The sequence below is a fragment of the Hippopotamus amphibius genome, chromosome 12, assembly GCF_030028045.1.
Source record: "Hippopotamus amphibius kiboko isolate mHipAmp2 chromosome 12, mHipAmp2.hap2, whole genome shotgun sequence".
Classification (NCBI taxonomy): Eukaryota; Metazoa; Chordata; class Mammalia; order Artiodactyla; family Hippopotamidae; genus Hippopotamus; species Hippopotamus amphibius.
In genome coordinates, this window is record NC_080197.1 from 35,116,547 (window position 1) to 35,132,896 (window position 16,350).

The 16,350-nt window shown below is 46.0% G+C and overlaps 1 protein-coding gene across 6 annotated transcripts in view; it reads left to right on the forward strand.

The window, feature by feature from the left end:
- The window catches only part of RIN2 (Ras and Rab interactor 2), a 215,060-nt gene that overhangs the window by 134,697 nt on the left and 64,013 nt on the right, over positions 1 to 16,350 (forward strand). The window contains exon 1 of one of the 6 annotated variants that reach the window (XM_057701289.1): positions 11,423 to 11,430. The exons of the other annotated variants lie outside the window; for them this stretch is intronic. The gene's annotated coding sequence lies outside the window, so the exon portion shown is untranslated. Of the gene's footprint in view, positions 1 to 11,422; positions 11,431 to 16,350 lie in introns of those variants that run through there. 6 annotated transcript variants of the gene reach the window in all.

Sequence of the window (16,350 nt, forward strand, 5' to 3'; positions counted from 1 at the left end):
CTGTTCTCCATCCCGAGTGTTTGGTGTCGTCGGAAAACAGAAGACGCTGAGGTGTGGGGCTGCAGGAGCTGCAGCGGCTGCATTTTATGCCGGCATCAAGAGGCACCACTGTCAAGACCCTAGGTCCTTATATGTGGAATCAGTGAACGTGCTCTCCAGAGGTCACGCCTCTTCACATCTCGGATCCTCTGGGGTTTCTCTTCAGATGACTGTTACCTTCTTAGGAGAGCCCAGGGTTTAGAAGCTGGAGCCGGGTTATTGTAGCTTATTTCCTCCAAATATGGTCCCTGTAGCATAGATCTGTAAAAAAAGACAAAACAAAAAACTCTGAAACCCTGTCTTCTGACTTTTATGGAGTCTGGTTTTTAACTGTGGTAAGACATGCATAAAATTTACCATTTTCACCATTTTTAAAATGTGCATTTCTGTTGTGTTAAGTATTTTCACATTATTGTGCCACTGTCACCCCCATCCAGCTTCAGAACTTTTACATCTTCCCAAACTGAAACTCCGTATCATGAAACACTCATGTCCCATTCCTTCCTCCCCAGCTCCTGGCAGCCACCATCCTACCCTCTGTCTCTATGAACTTGACTGTATTCTAGGAACCTCATATACGTGGAATCATACGGTGTTTGTCCTTTCATGACTGGCTTATTTCACTCAGCGTAATGTCCTCGAGGTTCATCCATGATGGAGCATGTATCAGAATTTCCTTCCTTTTTAAGCAGAATAATATTCGATTATGTGTATAAACGGCATCTTGTTTATCCATTTATCCATTCATCCATTGATGAACATGTGGGCTGCTTCCCTCTTTTAGCGATTGTGAGTAATGCCGCTATCAACATGGGGGTGGATTCTGTTTCTAAAAGTTTTTAGTTCTCTTGGCCTGAGTAAGAACATTAAAACATGTCCGGGGCTTCCCTGGTGGCGCAGTGGTTGAGAATCCGCCTGCCAATGCAGGGGACACGGGTTCGATCCCTGCTCCAGGAAGATCCAACATGCCGCGGAGCAACTAAGCCCGTGCACCACAAGTATTGAGCCTGTGCTTTAGAGCCTGTATGCCACAACTATTGAGCCCATGTGCTGCAGCTACTGACAACCACGTGCCTAGAGCCCGTGCTCCGCAACAAAAGAAGCCACGGCAATGAGGAACCCGCGCCCCACAACGAAGAGTAGCCCCCCCTCACCGCAACTAAAAAGAAAACCCGCGCACAGCAAAAAAGACCCAACACAGCTAATAAAATTAATTAATTAATTAAAAACAAAGTGTCCAGTTAGAGGCACATCACCCACAAGGTACAGGAGTGTGTGTGTCGTGGAGGGGTGTGTGCTAGGACTGAAGTTAAGCCTGAGTCTCTTGTAAAATGCAGTGCCTGGTGTCTGCCGACTGGGGCCGCACAGTCTACTCAGTGAGCAGAGGGGCATCACTGTGACTTAGGGCAGACAGTTAAAGTTGCCTGAGTTACTACTGGCTGTGGCCACTCACCAGGCATATGTTTCCTGTTACTTTTCTCTGTCTTACCTTTCCGGTCACATTGTAAGCCTTTTCAGGGACAGGGACAATGTCTTACACCTCTTTCAGTGTCCGTTTAGCCCAGTTCCCCAAAGGTGTCTGGTCTTCAATGAATGTGAGTTGACAGTGGCTCTCATTCCAAATCTGCTGTCTACCCACACTGTGCACGGACATCTTTGATGTCCAAATATGTACTTTCCCACCATCAGAAGGACTTTTCAACAGCTGTTCTATTGTTTGCAGCTGTGCAGCTGAATTAAATTAGTGAATTAAAGTCAATTCAGGAGTTGATTAACTAATATATATATTCAGCAGCCAGTTGGACAAGATGCTGGATATACCAACATGCAGAAAAATTGGTCTTGTCCTCAGGTCTCTCAGGCCCCTAGAACCTTGCTGCACGTCTGCCGAGGAGTTTGTTAAAATGCAGAATCTCAGGCCCTACCCCAGACCTAGGAATCAGGACCTGCGTTTTGACAGGATCCCCAAGTGATGCACGGGTGCACCCCAGTTTGGGAAGTGCTAATCTGGTGAATATTGTTCTGCCAGTTTCATTCTGAACGATAAAGAGGGTTGTAAACCTCTTTATCAAACTTGTCCTGTTTGCGTAGAGGAGAGATGAGGCCAAGCTAGCGTTAGAACGCTGTGCCCCATTCTGGTCTCTTAACCTAAGCAGAGTTGCAAGAATAGTCCTGTGTACACCCGTTACCTGGGAATGTCAGGGAGGGGCCAAGGCACCCAGCTGCTTCAGATGGCAGAGGTAACCTGAAAGACTTTGCTCTGAATTTATCGCAAAAAGAACAACACTGGTTGGGATCCCCAGAGACAGGTTCAGAGACAGGTTATGAGTGCCAGCAGCCTGTTTGGGAGGTGATCACCAGAAGCTCAGGGCGGGGCATAGGGAGGTGAGACAGAGAAGGGCGAATAGCCACTGGGGTTCCGTCCCGCTGGGGGCCTCAGGGAGACTGTGTAGTACCTGTTAGAATTGTCCCTCCAGGGTGAGGGGCAGCTGGGGTATCTGTGCAGGGAGCCCTTCCTGCTCTGACCTCATCTGAGCCCACAGAGCGCCCGCAGCCTTGGGCAGCGGCATCCAGCTGCTTGCAGTGGAGCCTGAGGGGGGCAGTGACCCGGGAGGTACGGGCGGGGCACTACCTGTATCTGCTGCCTATATCCCATCTGAAGTTCTGGGGTGCCTTGGCTGACATCTGCATCAAAGCTCCAGGTCCTAATGAGGAACAAAGCTTTTGCATCTTAGCAAGTTTCAAAGCCTCAGTGATTCATCGCCTCTCAGTTACTAATCATCTTCACGAGACTGAAAATGACCAGACTTTACATTTTCTTACAATCCAAATTCCCTTTTCATAATTTCTCTCCCTTCTTCCTTCCCTAAATTAAATATATGTGCTCAGAGGATGTCATACTCAATTTACAGAAAAAACATTTTTAATGATCAGTTTCAAAATTTTCATCTTCATGTCACAAGTTGGAGATTCATGTCTCCTCTCCTGTTACTTTCCCTTTGAATCCTTACTCCATTTCTCTTTTAAAAATAAGAAATTAAAGTTGAGATTCCAGTATGGCAATTACTATTCCTAGGGACCATGTCAGCATCTCCGTAAGTCAGCATTTCCTTAAGAGGTTTTGTAGAACACTGCTCCCCGGAAAGTGTCCTCAACAGAGTCTTAAAAATCAGAAGGGCTTATATGCAGAACTAAAATAATAATAAGAAGAAGACAAATGAACTTATTTATAAAACAGAAACAGACTCACAAACTTAGAGAATCAACTTATGGTTATTGGGGGGAAGGGTGGGGAGGGAGGGATAGACTGAGAGTTGGGATTGACATATACACACTGCTATATTTAAAATTGATAACCTACAAGGACTTACTGTATAGCACAGCAAACTCTGCTGAGTATTCTGTAATAACCTAAATGGAAAAAGAATTTGAAAAAGAGTAGATACATGTATATGTATAACTGAATCACTTTGCTGTACACCTGAAACTAACACATTATTAATCAACTATAATCCAATATAAAATAATTTTTAAAAAATCAGGAGGGCTGTGGAATCCTGCACACCCTGTTCTCTTCCTGGAGACCCACACTCACACTGGCGTCTTAGAAGGTTCTGAGGAGTCCACGTGACCTTGTTTAATCAAATGTTTAACCCAGTTTCATTGGGTATTGGAGCAGTAACTCTTTTTTTCAAACCATGCCTGTTCACATCCCACACTGCTGGTGCTGGGTGAAAACCTTTGGAGGAAATGTCACTTGAAACACTTACTCTAACTCTCTCAGTGCATTTGAAATTAGTAGCATTGGGGTGGGCTGAGCAGAGGCAGGAAAATTACAGCTCAGAGTTTGCACTGGTTTTTGTAGCTAAGGGAAAAAAAAAAAGAGAGAAAACTTCCTTACGTGTAACTGATGTTTTGGAACGAGGAGTGACTCTGATTTCATACTGAAGTCAACCCCTGGCCTGTAATTGAGTAGATTTGTCCAAAACAGGTGGGCTGACAGGCAGGGATACAGGGAAATAAGCTAGGTCATTTGTGACGCGACCTAGAGGGGTGGGAGCAGGAGGGTGGGAGGGAGGCTCAAGAGGGAGGAGATATGGGTATATATGTATACATATAGCTGAGTCACTTTGTTGTACAGCAGAAACTAGCACAACATTGTAAAGCAATTATACACCAATAAAGATGTATTAAAAATGTTTTTTAAAAGGTGGGCTGGGTGGGTGAGGTCCAACTCTGAGTGTCAACCTGGCCTCGAGGTGGGAGGAGCATAATTCATTAGCTCAGGTCATGAGGCAGAACTCCCCATTTCCTTCGCTGACCAAGGCCTGCACTGACCCCGACCCAGTGGTATATTGCTGGCACTTCTATTTGGCCAATTTAAGCAGCTATTGGCAGACTATCATATTGCCAAACCCAAGAGCTCTGAAGACTTGTCTAACTGCTATGCTGTTAACTCCAGGCTCTGTATGAATTCTATCGGTTGAACTATTCTTTTACTTCTGTTTTTCCTAGAGAAGATAGCTATTTTTTCTATGAAAAAAAAAAAAAAAAGACTATTGCAGAAAAAAAATTTTAAAGTAAAGAAGAAAGAGAAAATACCTATATTATACCATCTTTAATTACTCCAGCTGTAAATAAGCCCTGTGAGTATCTTGATGCTGTTGAGTCCAGAATTTTGCTTTTTCTGTATATAATTCTATTATCTTACATTAATCCATAGATAAATATATTACATAAATGGGCTCGGAGAATACATACAATATTTTTCCCCACTGAATAACAGGTCTCTGTATTGATAGATTGACATATCAATAAACATATAACAAAATCACCATTTCAAGGGCTCTATAACATTCCAGTATCTTGCTATACCACACTTTTAATGAGGCCACTATTATTAGACACTTAGTCCTTTTTCCATTGTTCATGATTATAAATGATGCTCCCAAGAACTTTCTTTTACATCTATCTGATTGTTTCTTTGTATCGATTCCTAGAATTGGAAATGCTGAATTCGGTAGTTTGCATACTGAGTTGTGGATGTATACATTCAGATCAACTTCCAGAAAGGATGAGTCATTATTTCTCCTCCAGGCCTTGTAGAAAGCCCAGCACAGGAAGCTGCTCTGTAGGAAGCTGGAGGTTGTAAAAGGGAAGTGAGTGTGACTTAGATATTTATGCTACTGCATTCCGGAAAGGCCAAGAGGGGCAGCTGGCCGTCACGAAGAGTTTGAGCCAGAAGAGGCATTAGAAATCCATTGATGTATTGAATGCTTGGGAAAACTGAAATCCAGAGAGGTTAGGCAACCCCTCACCCCCACCCCATACACACACAGATCCAGGGACCCACAGCTGTCAGTTTCTTAGAATGGATAGAAATGAAAACATAATTCTCATAGAAATATATAGTGAGTGCGTGTCAGAGATTGATTTAAGTTATTAAGGAGAAAATCAACAAGTTATTAAAGCCAGTCACAGATGGCAAAGACTAGTGTGGACTTAAAAAGTTATTCACAACCTAAAAGTTGAGAGTTATGTTTCATTTGGCGAGAGTTTTTACCACTCCAAGCCCAGGAGGCAGCATCTCAAGTAACCCTGAGAGAACTGCTCCAAGGAGGGGAGGGGAGCCAGGTTGTATAGTAGTTCTGTAACAAAGTGCGTGTAGTCAGAACATCAAAGGATTTTTTTTTAAGTTTCTGTTTATTTATTTATTTAATTTATTTATTGGCTGTGTTGGGTCTTTGTTGCAGCACACGGGCTTTCTCTAGTGGCAAGTGGGAGCTAGTCTTTGTTGAAGTGTGTGGGCTTCTCATTACGGTGGCTTCTCATTACGGTGGCTTCTCTTGTTGTGGAGCGTGGGTTCTAGGCGCTTGGGCTTCAGTAGTTGCAGCATGTGGGCTCAGTAGTTGTGGCTCGCAGGCTTAGTTGTTTTGCAGTGGGTGGGATCTTCCCAGACCAGGGATTGAACCCATGTCCCCTGTATTGGCAGGCGGATTCTTAACCACTGCACCACCAGGGAAGTCCCCAAAGGATTATTTTAAATTAAAGAAAACCAGATACCCCAAGTTAAGGAATTTAGCGCTTTTCTACGTATGGGAAGATGCAAGAGTCTGGGCTCACAGAGATCATTCCTTTGATATGCACCTCAGCTGTCTGGGGCCAGTATCTTGTGTTTTCACACCCTGTTTCCTCAGGGCCCACCAGCTCACGTTGGAGGGCTGCAAGCGCTGTTGACTATGACATCCTTTGTTTACTGATACGGCAGGAAATATCCCATCTCCCTAGTAAATGAAGAGTGGACAAAAGAATTTTATGTGGCACCAGCTTTAACATCTCCCGTTAGCCAGCTTTGTGTATCAGCTTTGCAAGGTTAGATATGGCCTTGATGTTGCTAACATGCAACCGTTTTTTGCCCTTCGAACACTGCAATTTTATATAGTTCAACCTAACACAAAACTGGCTCAGGATGGATGGCAATAACACCAAAACCTTTGGGGTTATCTATTCTGCCAAACTAATATCCTTTGCACCGTCTCAATCTTCCACAGGTTCTGCATCTGACTTTACAGAGTCTGAGCCTTTGTCAAAAGAAAGGAGTCGAGGGAATACCCTGGCTGTTCAGTAGTTAGGACTTGGTGCTTTCACAGCCGGGGGCCTGGATTCAATCCCTGGTTGGGGCACTAAGATCCTGAAAGCCGCAAGGTGCTGCCAAAAAACTGAAAAAATGGAAACAAGAAGTGTTGAACAAAATGAGATTCCAGGTGACCCTTAGGCAGGCTTGTTAGACAGTGCCCAACTCTGATTTTGAGGGGAACTTTTTTTGCTTCAAGTTTTGCATAGTTTTCTTAACTCTAGGAACAACTTTTGTGGCTAAACTGATGAGTGGGTGGACGAGGTTGATTGTAGTGGTGAATCTTCCCACACCGGGACGCCTCTGAATGCTCAAAGGCTGAAAGGGCAGCACGTTCGGGTTTAGCTCTGGTTTCCCATGCTATCGGCCTCCCAGTTTCCTATTTCCCAGGACCTGGGCAGAGGTGCCTGGTCACTGTGTAGGATTCTGCTCTGGCCGGTCTTCCAGCCTCTGACTTGGTGGGACACCTCTTGGGAGACTGTCACACCTGAAGGGGGTGCCAGGTGGAGCCCAGGAGTCTGGAAGGCTGGCTGGTCATCTGTCCGCCTCTGTTTTGTACGTTCCAGGATGCTAGTCCCACGCGGTGTGCTTGTTCCTAACAGGACAATGAAACAAGACACTAGCAGTCGACCAACACAACCTCAGGCCCTTCCACTTGAGCTCCATGAAGATGCAGACAGCGCATTTAGATTCTTAAGATGTACCGATTTTCAAAATTTACCATCTCTGAAGTTAGTTGTATCCTGTGGTCAAGGGTGTGTTATAATTGGCAGATTTTTTTTCATCGTGGTTTATAAAATAAGACTGTGTCTTATTATATATATTTATATAATATACATAATATATATCAATGATAGTATCTTAAATTTGATGGAGTGCATTGTGTGTCTGTCTTTGTTGTTGACCTAGAGTACTCTATATGTTTCTTTTTTTTCCTTATTTTCCCTAGCTTTATTGAGACATAATTGACATCCAGCACTGTTCAGCATAATGATCTGACTTACATACCTCATGAAATGATGACCACACTAAGTTTAGTGAACATCCCTCATCTCATATAAGTACAAAAGAAAAGAAAAAGGTTTTTTTCCTTGTGATGAGAACTCAGGATTTACTCTCTTAACAACTTTCATATGTAACATACAGCTGTGTTAATTATATTACTTATGCCATACATTATATCCCAGTACTTATTTATCTTCTAACTGAAAGTTTGTACCTTTTGACTACCTTCATCCAATGTCCCCTCCCCCCACTCTCGCCTCCCACCTCTGTGTAACCACACATCTGAGCTCTTCTTCTATGAGTTTGTTTTTGAAGTGTAACTGACCTATAAGACTAAGTTAATTTCTGGTACACAACGCAGTGATTCAGTATTTCTGTACATTACAAAATGATCCCCACTGTAAGCATTTCTTTCAAATCTTTTTAAAATATGCAAAATCAAAACTTCAGACACAAATGCTGAAGCCAGGGCTGTAGAAAACATCACTGCCCACTCTTAGAAAGAGCTTTGTTCTTCACGGTGCTTCTGTCGGTCAGCTTGTTATTTCACCTTAAAACTCAAAGCCATAGGCAATATCTGTGTCATCCGAGATCCTTGAAGAAGCTAACATAACACTGGCCCCAGACAACTGACAAAGTAAATCAGGACCTCCGCAGAATGACTGTTTCAAGGTTCACCACATTGGCTGTGTCCATATTTTATATATTGAACTACAGACACTTTGTGTATCTTTAAAAAAATTTTTTTTTCCAATGATACACTAAATCTAAAGTTATATTAGTGTTTGCTGCAGAGGATCATTTTAAGTTAAATTAACAAACAGCTCTGGGCTGGGCCTCTAGCAGTTGCCCTGAAGCTTTGGCACCTTTGTCAGTGGGGGCCTCCCCATATTTTGTGGGGAGTGTCTGGCAGGGTAGAGCCAGTGTGGGTCTCCCTTATGCATCGATAGAAACAGTTTACAGCTGAGTCATTAGAGGGGCCGTGTTTTAAAGCCAACGGCTTCTGCTCAGTGAGAACTTAACCATGGCTCGGAAGAGAGCTCTGTGTTCTGCGTGTGCATCCCCATTGGTGTGTTTGCTGGTGAAATACTGAAAACTCTTGAGTGGCACCTTTGCAATGTCAGGCACTTCCCCATAGTGTCCAGCTGAGGCTCTAATGGTCAGGCTGCAGCCCCACCCCCTCCATGTCCTGATTTACCCCTGGTCTAGAAGGAAATGGACAGAGAAGTTGCCAAGAGGAAGGTGGAAGAGGGGAGAGCACCCATTCACTCAACAGCTTGGGTGCCCCGGGCTGACCTGAGCTCAGAGGTCTCCACAGAGCAGAAGGACACCGTTCTTGCTCTGTGGAATTTACATCCAGGTGGGGGCCCTCTGGCTGCGGGAGGGCTCCAGATTCAGGACCATCAACCAGTGGTGAAAGAGAGGGGCCAAGTGGGAAGGCTGGGGGCATCTTGGGTCAGGGTTTCCAGAAGCAAACCCAGAGCTCAAGATTTTTGTGAAAGTGGCTTATCAGAAAGTGCTCCCAAGAGAAACCCATAGCAGAGCAGGGCAGAGAAGGTCAGCAAGGGACCGGGTTCAAGCACAGTCCCCTAAGGGTAACTCTGGCTTCATCTTAAAGGACCAGAGAGGTGAGGGCGCTGGAGTATTTACACCCCAGCGCCCATCAGTCAGTGGTCCAGAACCGACTCTGAGGGTCCTTCTGGGTCCCTGTGCACTAGACAGAGCAGATTCTGTCCTCTGACTAGGGACTTTGGGGCTGGCGGTAGAGACCCTGGCTCCCTTCCCCTGAAAGTGTTGGGGAAGCACCTAATGTGTCTGGTGGAAGCGCTGGTCTCAGGGGAGGCCACTGGGCAGCCTGATGTTTGCAGGGCTTTTCAGATATAGGGGAAGTCCAAAGATGCTAAAAGCTTCCAAAGCCTGGTTCATGGATGAGGTCCCGCAGGGGTTACCAGTGCATGTGAGGGTCACTAAGTACTGACTGGGGCTCCCTGAATTTCAAATATTTCTATCCATTCTAAGTACATCCATGCTTATCAGGCCCATAACAAGCCCCATGGAATTCAGGTGCCCCAGGGGGCATAGCACATGGAGGTCTCCCTCACGGGCATTGCAGCAGGACCTGGTCCCCAGCAGGTACAGTCAGCTAACACATCCTGCTGCCTTAACCCCAGCCCGTACTTTTAGCACGCCTTAAAGCAGACCTCTCACTTTTCTGTCCTCTGAGGGTGGTGGTGTACCCTAAGCCCTCTCCCCACCGGCAAGCACTGAAGGTGCCCATCTGCTGTGGGCTTGGCCTGTAACGCCCCTGTGGACTCTTAAATAGCCCTGAGAAACGGGCCTCAGCATGTCCTCAGTTCACGGATGAGAAAATTTAAGGGGTCAAATTATTTCCTCAAGGATGCCCCGCTCGAATCAGCAGAGCCAAAGGAATTTGAAGCCAGGCCTTTAGCCAAAATTCTGCTTTTAAGTATTCAATTGTTCACTTGTGTTTGTTTCTTCTAAATACTGCTATTTACTGCTTTGTGCTAAAAACAGAAAGTTACTCATGTTAAACCATTCACTTAACTCAGAGGATGCAGAGAGGGTGGGTTGCTTATTAGTTTTCCTCTACATGAGTGTGTTGGAGGTGGGCTGTGTTTTTTTAACTGCAAAGGGGAAAGTGGAATAATAAGGTAGCGGGCGTTGTTTTCTGGTAAATGGGAAGGTTGTGGTTGTGGTTAAGGGGCCGTTTTGGATCAGCAGGGCTCACAGAGACCGTGACATAAATACTGTGGAGCCCTTTGGTTCTCCATTTGGAATGAAAAATCCAGGACAGAGTTCATGCCTCCTGGGCCACGCCCAGCCTTTGGGCAAATTGGGGAAAGGCATGCTTCTGGGCATATTCTTTGGCCTGCAGAAGGCACCTTGGGGCAGAGGTAGGTATCCCAGGGCCAGGGTTTAGGGGCGGGGGGGGGGGGGGGGGGGGGGAGAGGACCAGCCCTGCTTATCACAGTCATCCCCTCACCTCCTCGTCCTAACTTCACATCACTCTCAGAATTAAATCCAGATGGATGGAAGGCCTACAAATAAATGCATCATATGTATATAGGCAAAACTATGTGTGTCTTAGCAGAAAACAGACGAGACTTTACTACTTCTAGATAAGGAGTGTCTTCCTAGACAAGGTTTCGCCAGCAAGAGCCGTAAGGAACTTTTGATTCCATCCACACTGAAAGTTTAGGGAAATGTAAAAGAGAGAGAAGCAGGATGAGAGAAAATCTTTTAAATATTTGAGACAATGGATTCATATCTACAACTTAAACGACTTAAGAAAAATCAAGAAACCCCCAAACAGGCAACAAATAAATGAACAGGAATCCCTCCAAGGAAGAAGTACAAACAGACAACAAAAATAGGTAGAGGACAAAAACTTGCCACCCACAAATATCTCTTTGGCATGCAGATTATTTGGAGCTGAAAACAATGGCCCAGAAGACTCAGGAAGAACCTTTGACCTTCCCCCTAAACTACCTAAAAGAATGTAGATAGAGGACCTGTCCCCGGAAGGGAGCTGTCACCACAAAGACCTCTGATATGAACGAGGTGGTAGACAGGAAGTCTGTTCAAACTCCTCTCTGTGTCCCATTGTCTCTGCAGGGCCCAGCAAACCTTTGTGTCCCAGATATCTGCTGTTCCATCTCATATGAACTGCCTTCCTCTCCTTTGAAGCCCCAAACTACTATCCCAACATCCTCTTTTGTCTTCAGCTGAAGGTATTATTTAAAGGTTTTGGCCATTTTGGTGAGCTACTCGGTTCCCCTGGGTCTCTCCCATGTGTACATGGTATTAAACTGTGGTTTGATTTTCTGCTGTTAATCTGTCTCATGTTAATTTGATTTAATTTATTTTACTTCTTTATTCTTAGACCAGCAGAAGAACCTAGAAAGGTAGAGGGAAATTTCTTCTTCCCCTACAAATATAATCTGGGCAAAGCACATTAAGACAATAAAAGGCCACTTGTACTCATCAGATTAGCCAAAGCTTAAAAGTTTGTTACTAGCAAACACTGACAAGCAAGGTGGATATTTTCAAAGAAGGTGGAGGCACTAAAGCTGGACACGGCCCCCTGGAGAGCTACATGGTAACACCTCTTAACTTCTTATGTGCTAGAACCCAGTGTTTTCTCTGAGGTTTCCCAAGTACACAAGGCTGTTCATCACGGTGAGGATTGTGACAGCAATTTATTAGAAACAACCCAAGCATCTATCAAAATAGAGTGGATACATGGGATATTCGTAGGCATATCCCTGCATGGTGTATGCCTCTGGTGGAAAGCCATTCCCACTTAAAATAAATGAACTGAGATTTTGTGTGTCAACATGGATAAGCCCTACAACATTTCCTTGGGTGAAATGAGTGTAAACAAGGACAGTACATCAGTACGATTCCATCGGGTAGAAAAAGCCCACAGTGATAACATTCAAGAATGATGTGCGTGTACACACACACACAAACAAGAAAAAGGAAGAAAATGATGCACACAGAACTGATCATTGTGGTTCCCTCTGAGTAGGTGGGTTGATAGGTATTAGTTAAGGGAGATTCGTTTTGTTTTTTGTTTGTTTTTGGCCACGACATGCCGGATCTTAGTTCCCCGACCAGGGATCAAACCCGTGCCCCCTGCAGTGGGATCGTGGAGTCTTAACCACTGGACTGCCAGGGAAGTCCTGAGGGAGATTAGTTTTAACTATGTCGACTGAAGAAAAAAAAAAAACCAAAACCTAGAAGTTGAGAATTATGTTTTATTCGGTGGACAGACTGAGGACTTAACCCTGGGCGACAACCTCTCAGATGGCTCTGAGGGACTGTTCTGAAGAGGTAAGGCAGGAGCCGGGATATATAGGAGTTGTTGCGACCAAAACCAGGTAGTCTGAACATCGAAAGATTACTGTTAATTAAAGAGAAAACAGACATCCTAACTTAATGAATTTAGCACTTTCCTATGGGAAAGATGTGAGAGTCTGGGCTCGTTGAAATCATTCCTTGATATGCACCTTAACTATCTAGGGCCAGTATCCTGGTTTTCTCCATCCTCAGTCCCCTCAGGGTGCACAGTCAGGGAGCTGCACTGGCTGAGGGCTTTATGGCCATGACATCCTTTGTTTACTGATATGGCAGGTGAAACTCCTCACCCACAATTACAACAGTCTATGTTTTTCATGGGAATATATTCGTGTATTATGTTTGTAATTATTGTTATTATTATTATTGGGCCTTGTCACGCAGCATACAGGATCTTAGTTCCCTGACCAGGGATGGACCTGCGCCCCCTGCAGTGGGAGCACAGAGTCTTAACCACTGGACCACCAAGGAAGTCCCTTATGTTTGTAATTATAATTAAATTTCAAAAATATAAATGCAAACACTCTTGGAAGATGTAACACACACAGCGTGAAAACAAAACAAAAGGGTAAACTTCCGAGAAGCTCAAACATCATTCCGCAGACACTCCTCTACAGGTGAAGGGAAGCAGCCTTCATAACTTCTTCGTTTCCATGGTGACAGTTCCTGGGGGCAAAGATCATTTGAAAGTTCATAGGAATTCCATTATTTTCCAGACTGCTTTAGAAAAACTCCAGCATGGGGTGTGCCCACCAGGACAGGAGGCTCCTCCAGCTCAGCAGAAGCAGACAGGAAAGGCAGTTGTCAGGGTCAGTGGTTGTTCATGACCTGGAGGTGGGTCTAATCCCACAGAGCTGATAGGATTGTAAAGGCCAGTCACACCCCAAGGCCAAGTTGATGCACTTGGGGAATAGAATTCTATGGCCGAGAGCCAAGCACTTGACTTTTCCCACACCCTAGGTTTCAAGTCTTCATTTAACAGCAACACATCCTTTGCAGAACCACTGATAACATTCCTGAGTTAGTCCTGGAATTCAAAGAGCGCTGTATCAGAACTTGCTCTATAAGTACTTTCTCGTTTTATTTTTACTTGACCTTCAAGATAATTTTTCTCCTTTTATCTAACCCTAAAAGGAAAGAAAACAAGATTTGGGGGCCATCCCTTTTCCCTCCCTGCAGCCTGCCCTGCAAGCAGGGATGGCAGACAACAGCTCCTCTCCCTGCCGGTCGGGGAAATTGGCATCTAGTGGGCAGATCTCGAGATCAGAGACTTTGGGGCGACAGGCAGAAGGAGGGTTGGAGTCTGTGAACACTGGTCCTTTGTAGATCCAGTCTGCTGCTGGGCATGAAAGAGCCTCTCTGCAGACCAGGAGGTGTGTGAGAATTAATACAAATTAATTAATATAAAGAGAGAATTTAACCAGGAAGAGAATGCAGGAGCATTTAGGGGCATGCTGCAGAATGTTTTCATCTCGTCATCCTATTTAATCATCCAGCTCTTCCCCTCAAAGCATCCAGGGTCCAGGGATGAGTGGGCCCAGAGGGGTTCAGGACTCAGCCAACAGGGGGCCGAGGCGGGATTTGAAGGCAGGTCTTTCTGAGCCCCAGCTGGGATACTTACCACCCCCTCTTGCTGACAGAACACCCGGTAGTGGCTGCAAGCTGGCTGCCTCCACGCTGTGCCCACCTGCTGCTGGAAGTGTCGCCCCGAGGGTGAGGTTCCTTCCTGGAGTGATTACAGAACAGTCCACATCAGCATAGACTCCTGTGCCAGGCTGGAGCCCAGCCCAGCCCCCTGTCCAGGCCGAGCCCTGGGTGTGATCTCGGGAAAGAACCCAGGGCTCCCCAAATTCCTCTCCTGCCCTTGGCCTGGCTGCCTGAGAGTGTGAAAATCACCCAAGTGAGCACGTCCTGGTCCTTTGTTTTGGAGCCCTGGGGTGTGACTCTGCACAGAATGAGGGGGGGATCCAGAGACCCAGCCCCTGGCTTAGTCCCCCTGTGGCGGCTGCAGGAGGGCCCATCCTGCTGGTAACCACCCCCTCCTGCTTCAGGAGGCAGCACACCAGCCCCCTCTCCCCGAGGGGTATAGCGGACACAGGCAGTGCCCTGGCTCTATCAGGGCAGGCTCTGCTGTGCCCTGACCCTGTCACTGCTTGTGGAGTTTTCTGGAGAGAACACACCTGATGTATTTTGGTACAAGAACTACTGTCTCACCTGCTCAATGCCCTGAAACCTGATGGCCCATCTCTCGCGATGATTCACTGAATAACAGCCGTTTGGCTCTGTTACCTCCTTCCCAGGTGTCCACGCATGTGCTGGGCGGCCAAAGAGCGTTGTGGACAGAGGCGCTGACTTTCCAGCTTGGCATGCGCCTAGACAGCCCCTTCCCCTCCTTGTAGGAATTCTTGACAGGGACCAGGATGTGTTGGGGTCTCCGGTTGTGTAAGTGGGTTTGGAGAAACTTCGATGAGGCAGCACTGACTTGGATAAAGCGCTTTCATTGAAACCACTGTTGGCTTTCACATGGGAAAAGGCTAAAACTTAGGTTAAACCTGGTTTCCTTTGGTGAGTGGTAAGTTATCTCTCTTTGCCCTCAAAGAATGATATCTGGAAGAACATGAGTGCATAGGGATGAAGTCAAACGTCTGCAGGAATTAAAACCAATCAAACACACGTGTATCTGGGGACAATGTGGGGAACAGCTCAATCCCATCAGTGACACCTGGGCCGACCTCAGGGAGGAGCAGAGGTTTCAGGATGACTCTTGCTGCTGGGTGGGTCTTGTGGACATATAAACAGGTCACTCAGAGGCAGGCCCAGCTCTGGAACCCTAGCCTCTGGTCCACTTGTCAGGTAGGTAAATCTGTGTCATCAGATGGGTGAGTTGGGGTCCAAAGGGGGGAGATAGAGGGGCTGAAAAAGCCCTCATCCGGCCAGTAGAGTCCCATAGCCATCCAGCCAGGGGCAACCTCTGTCATCCTCCACCTTTGTGTCTTGGGGTCACTGCATGTCCCTTCTGCTTTACAGGTAAGCGGTGTTACCTGTGATTTGCCATCCGAGGGATGCTGAGTGACAACCACAGTTTGTACTGTGTGTTTGGGACAAAGCAGCCTGGCTGGAGCAGGTCAGCTGCTTCTCCCAGTTTGGGATTTTGACGTTCAGAGCACAATGGTGGCTGTTCATAGAGGGCGAATGTGCCGGGTGAGAATCTTTCCTCTGAGGTTTGCCCGAGGCCGAGGCTGGGCCTCCCCAGGGCTGGCCTGTCTACTCCTTCCCGGGCTGTGTGTGGCGCTCCTGTCCGGGACCCCAGCCATGGCCTAGAATGGGAGGGATGACCACCCACCCCCCCAAGTTCACCCTACTCCTCCCACCTTTTTAGTCCCTCCTTTTTCCATTTTCATACACATCCACCCTTTTTCTTATTTTCCTAATAATTTTGATGGTGAAGTTGGCTAAACATACAGAAAATCACACATGACACTGAAACACGAATCACGGGCTCCGTCAGATCTCATCATTCTGCCATTTTCCTTTAAGAAATGAAGCATCACAGATGGTTGAGCCCCTCTACCTGTTCTCACGTCCAGGCACTTCTCTTCCCAAGAATTAGGATGATAACCTCCTACTGCATCTTGGAGTCATCTGTTTTTATGTGTGTACCTACAAACCCTCAACAGTACAATTTTGCCTGGTTTTAAACTTCATGCACTGAATGTAATCCTTTTCAACATTTTTTTTTTTTTGCTTTCATGAAAACTTGTTTGCGCTTTATGTGTATATATGCGTTGATG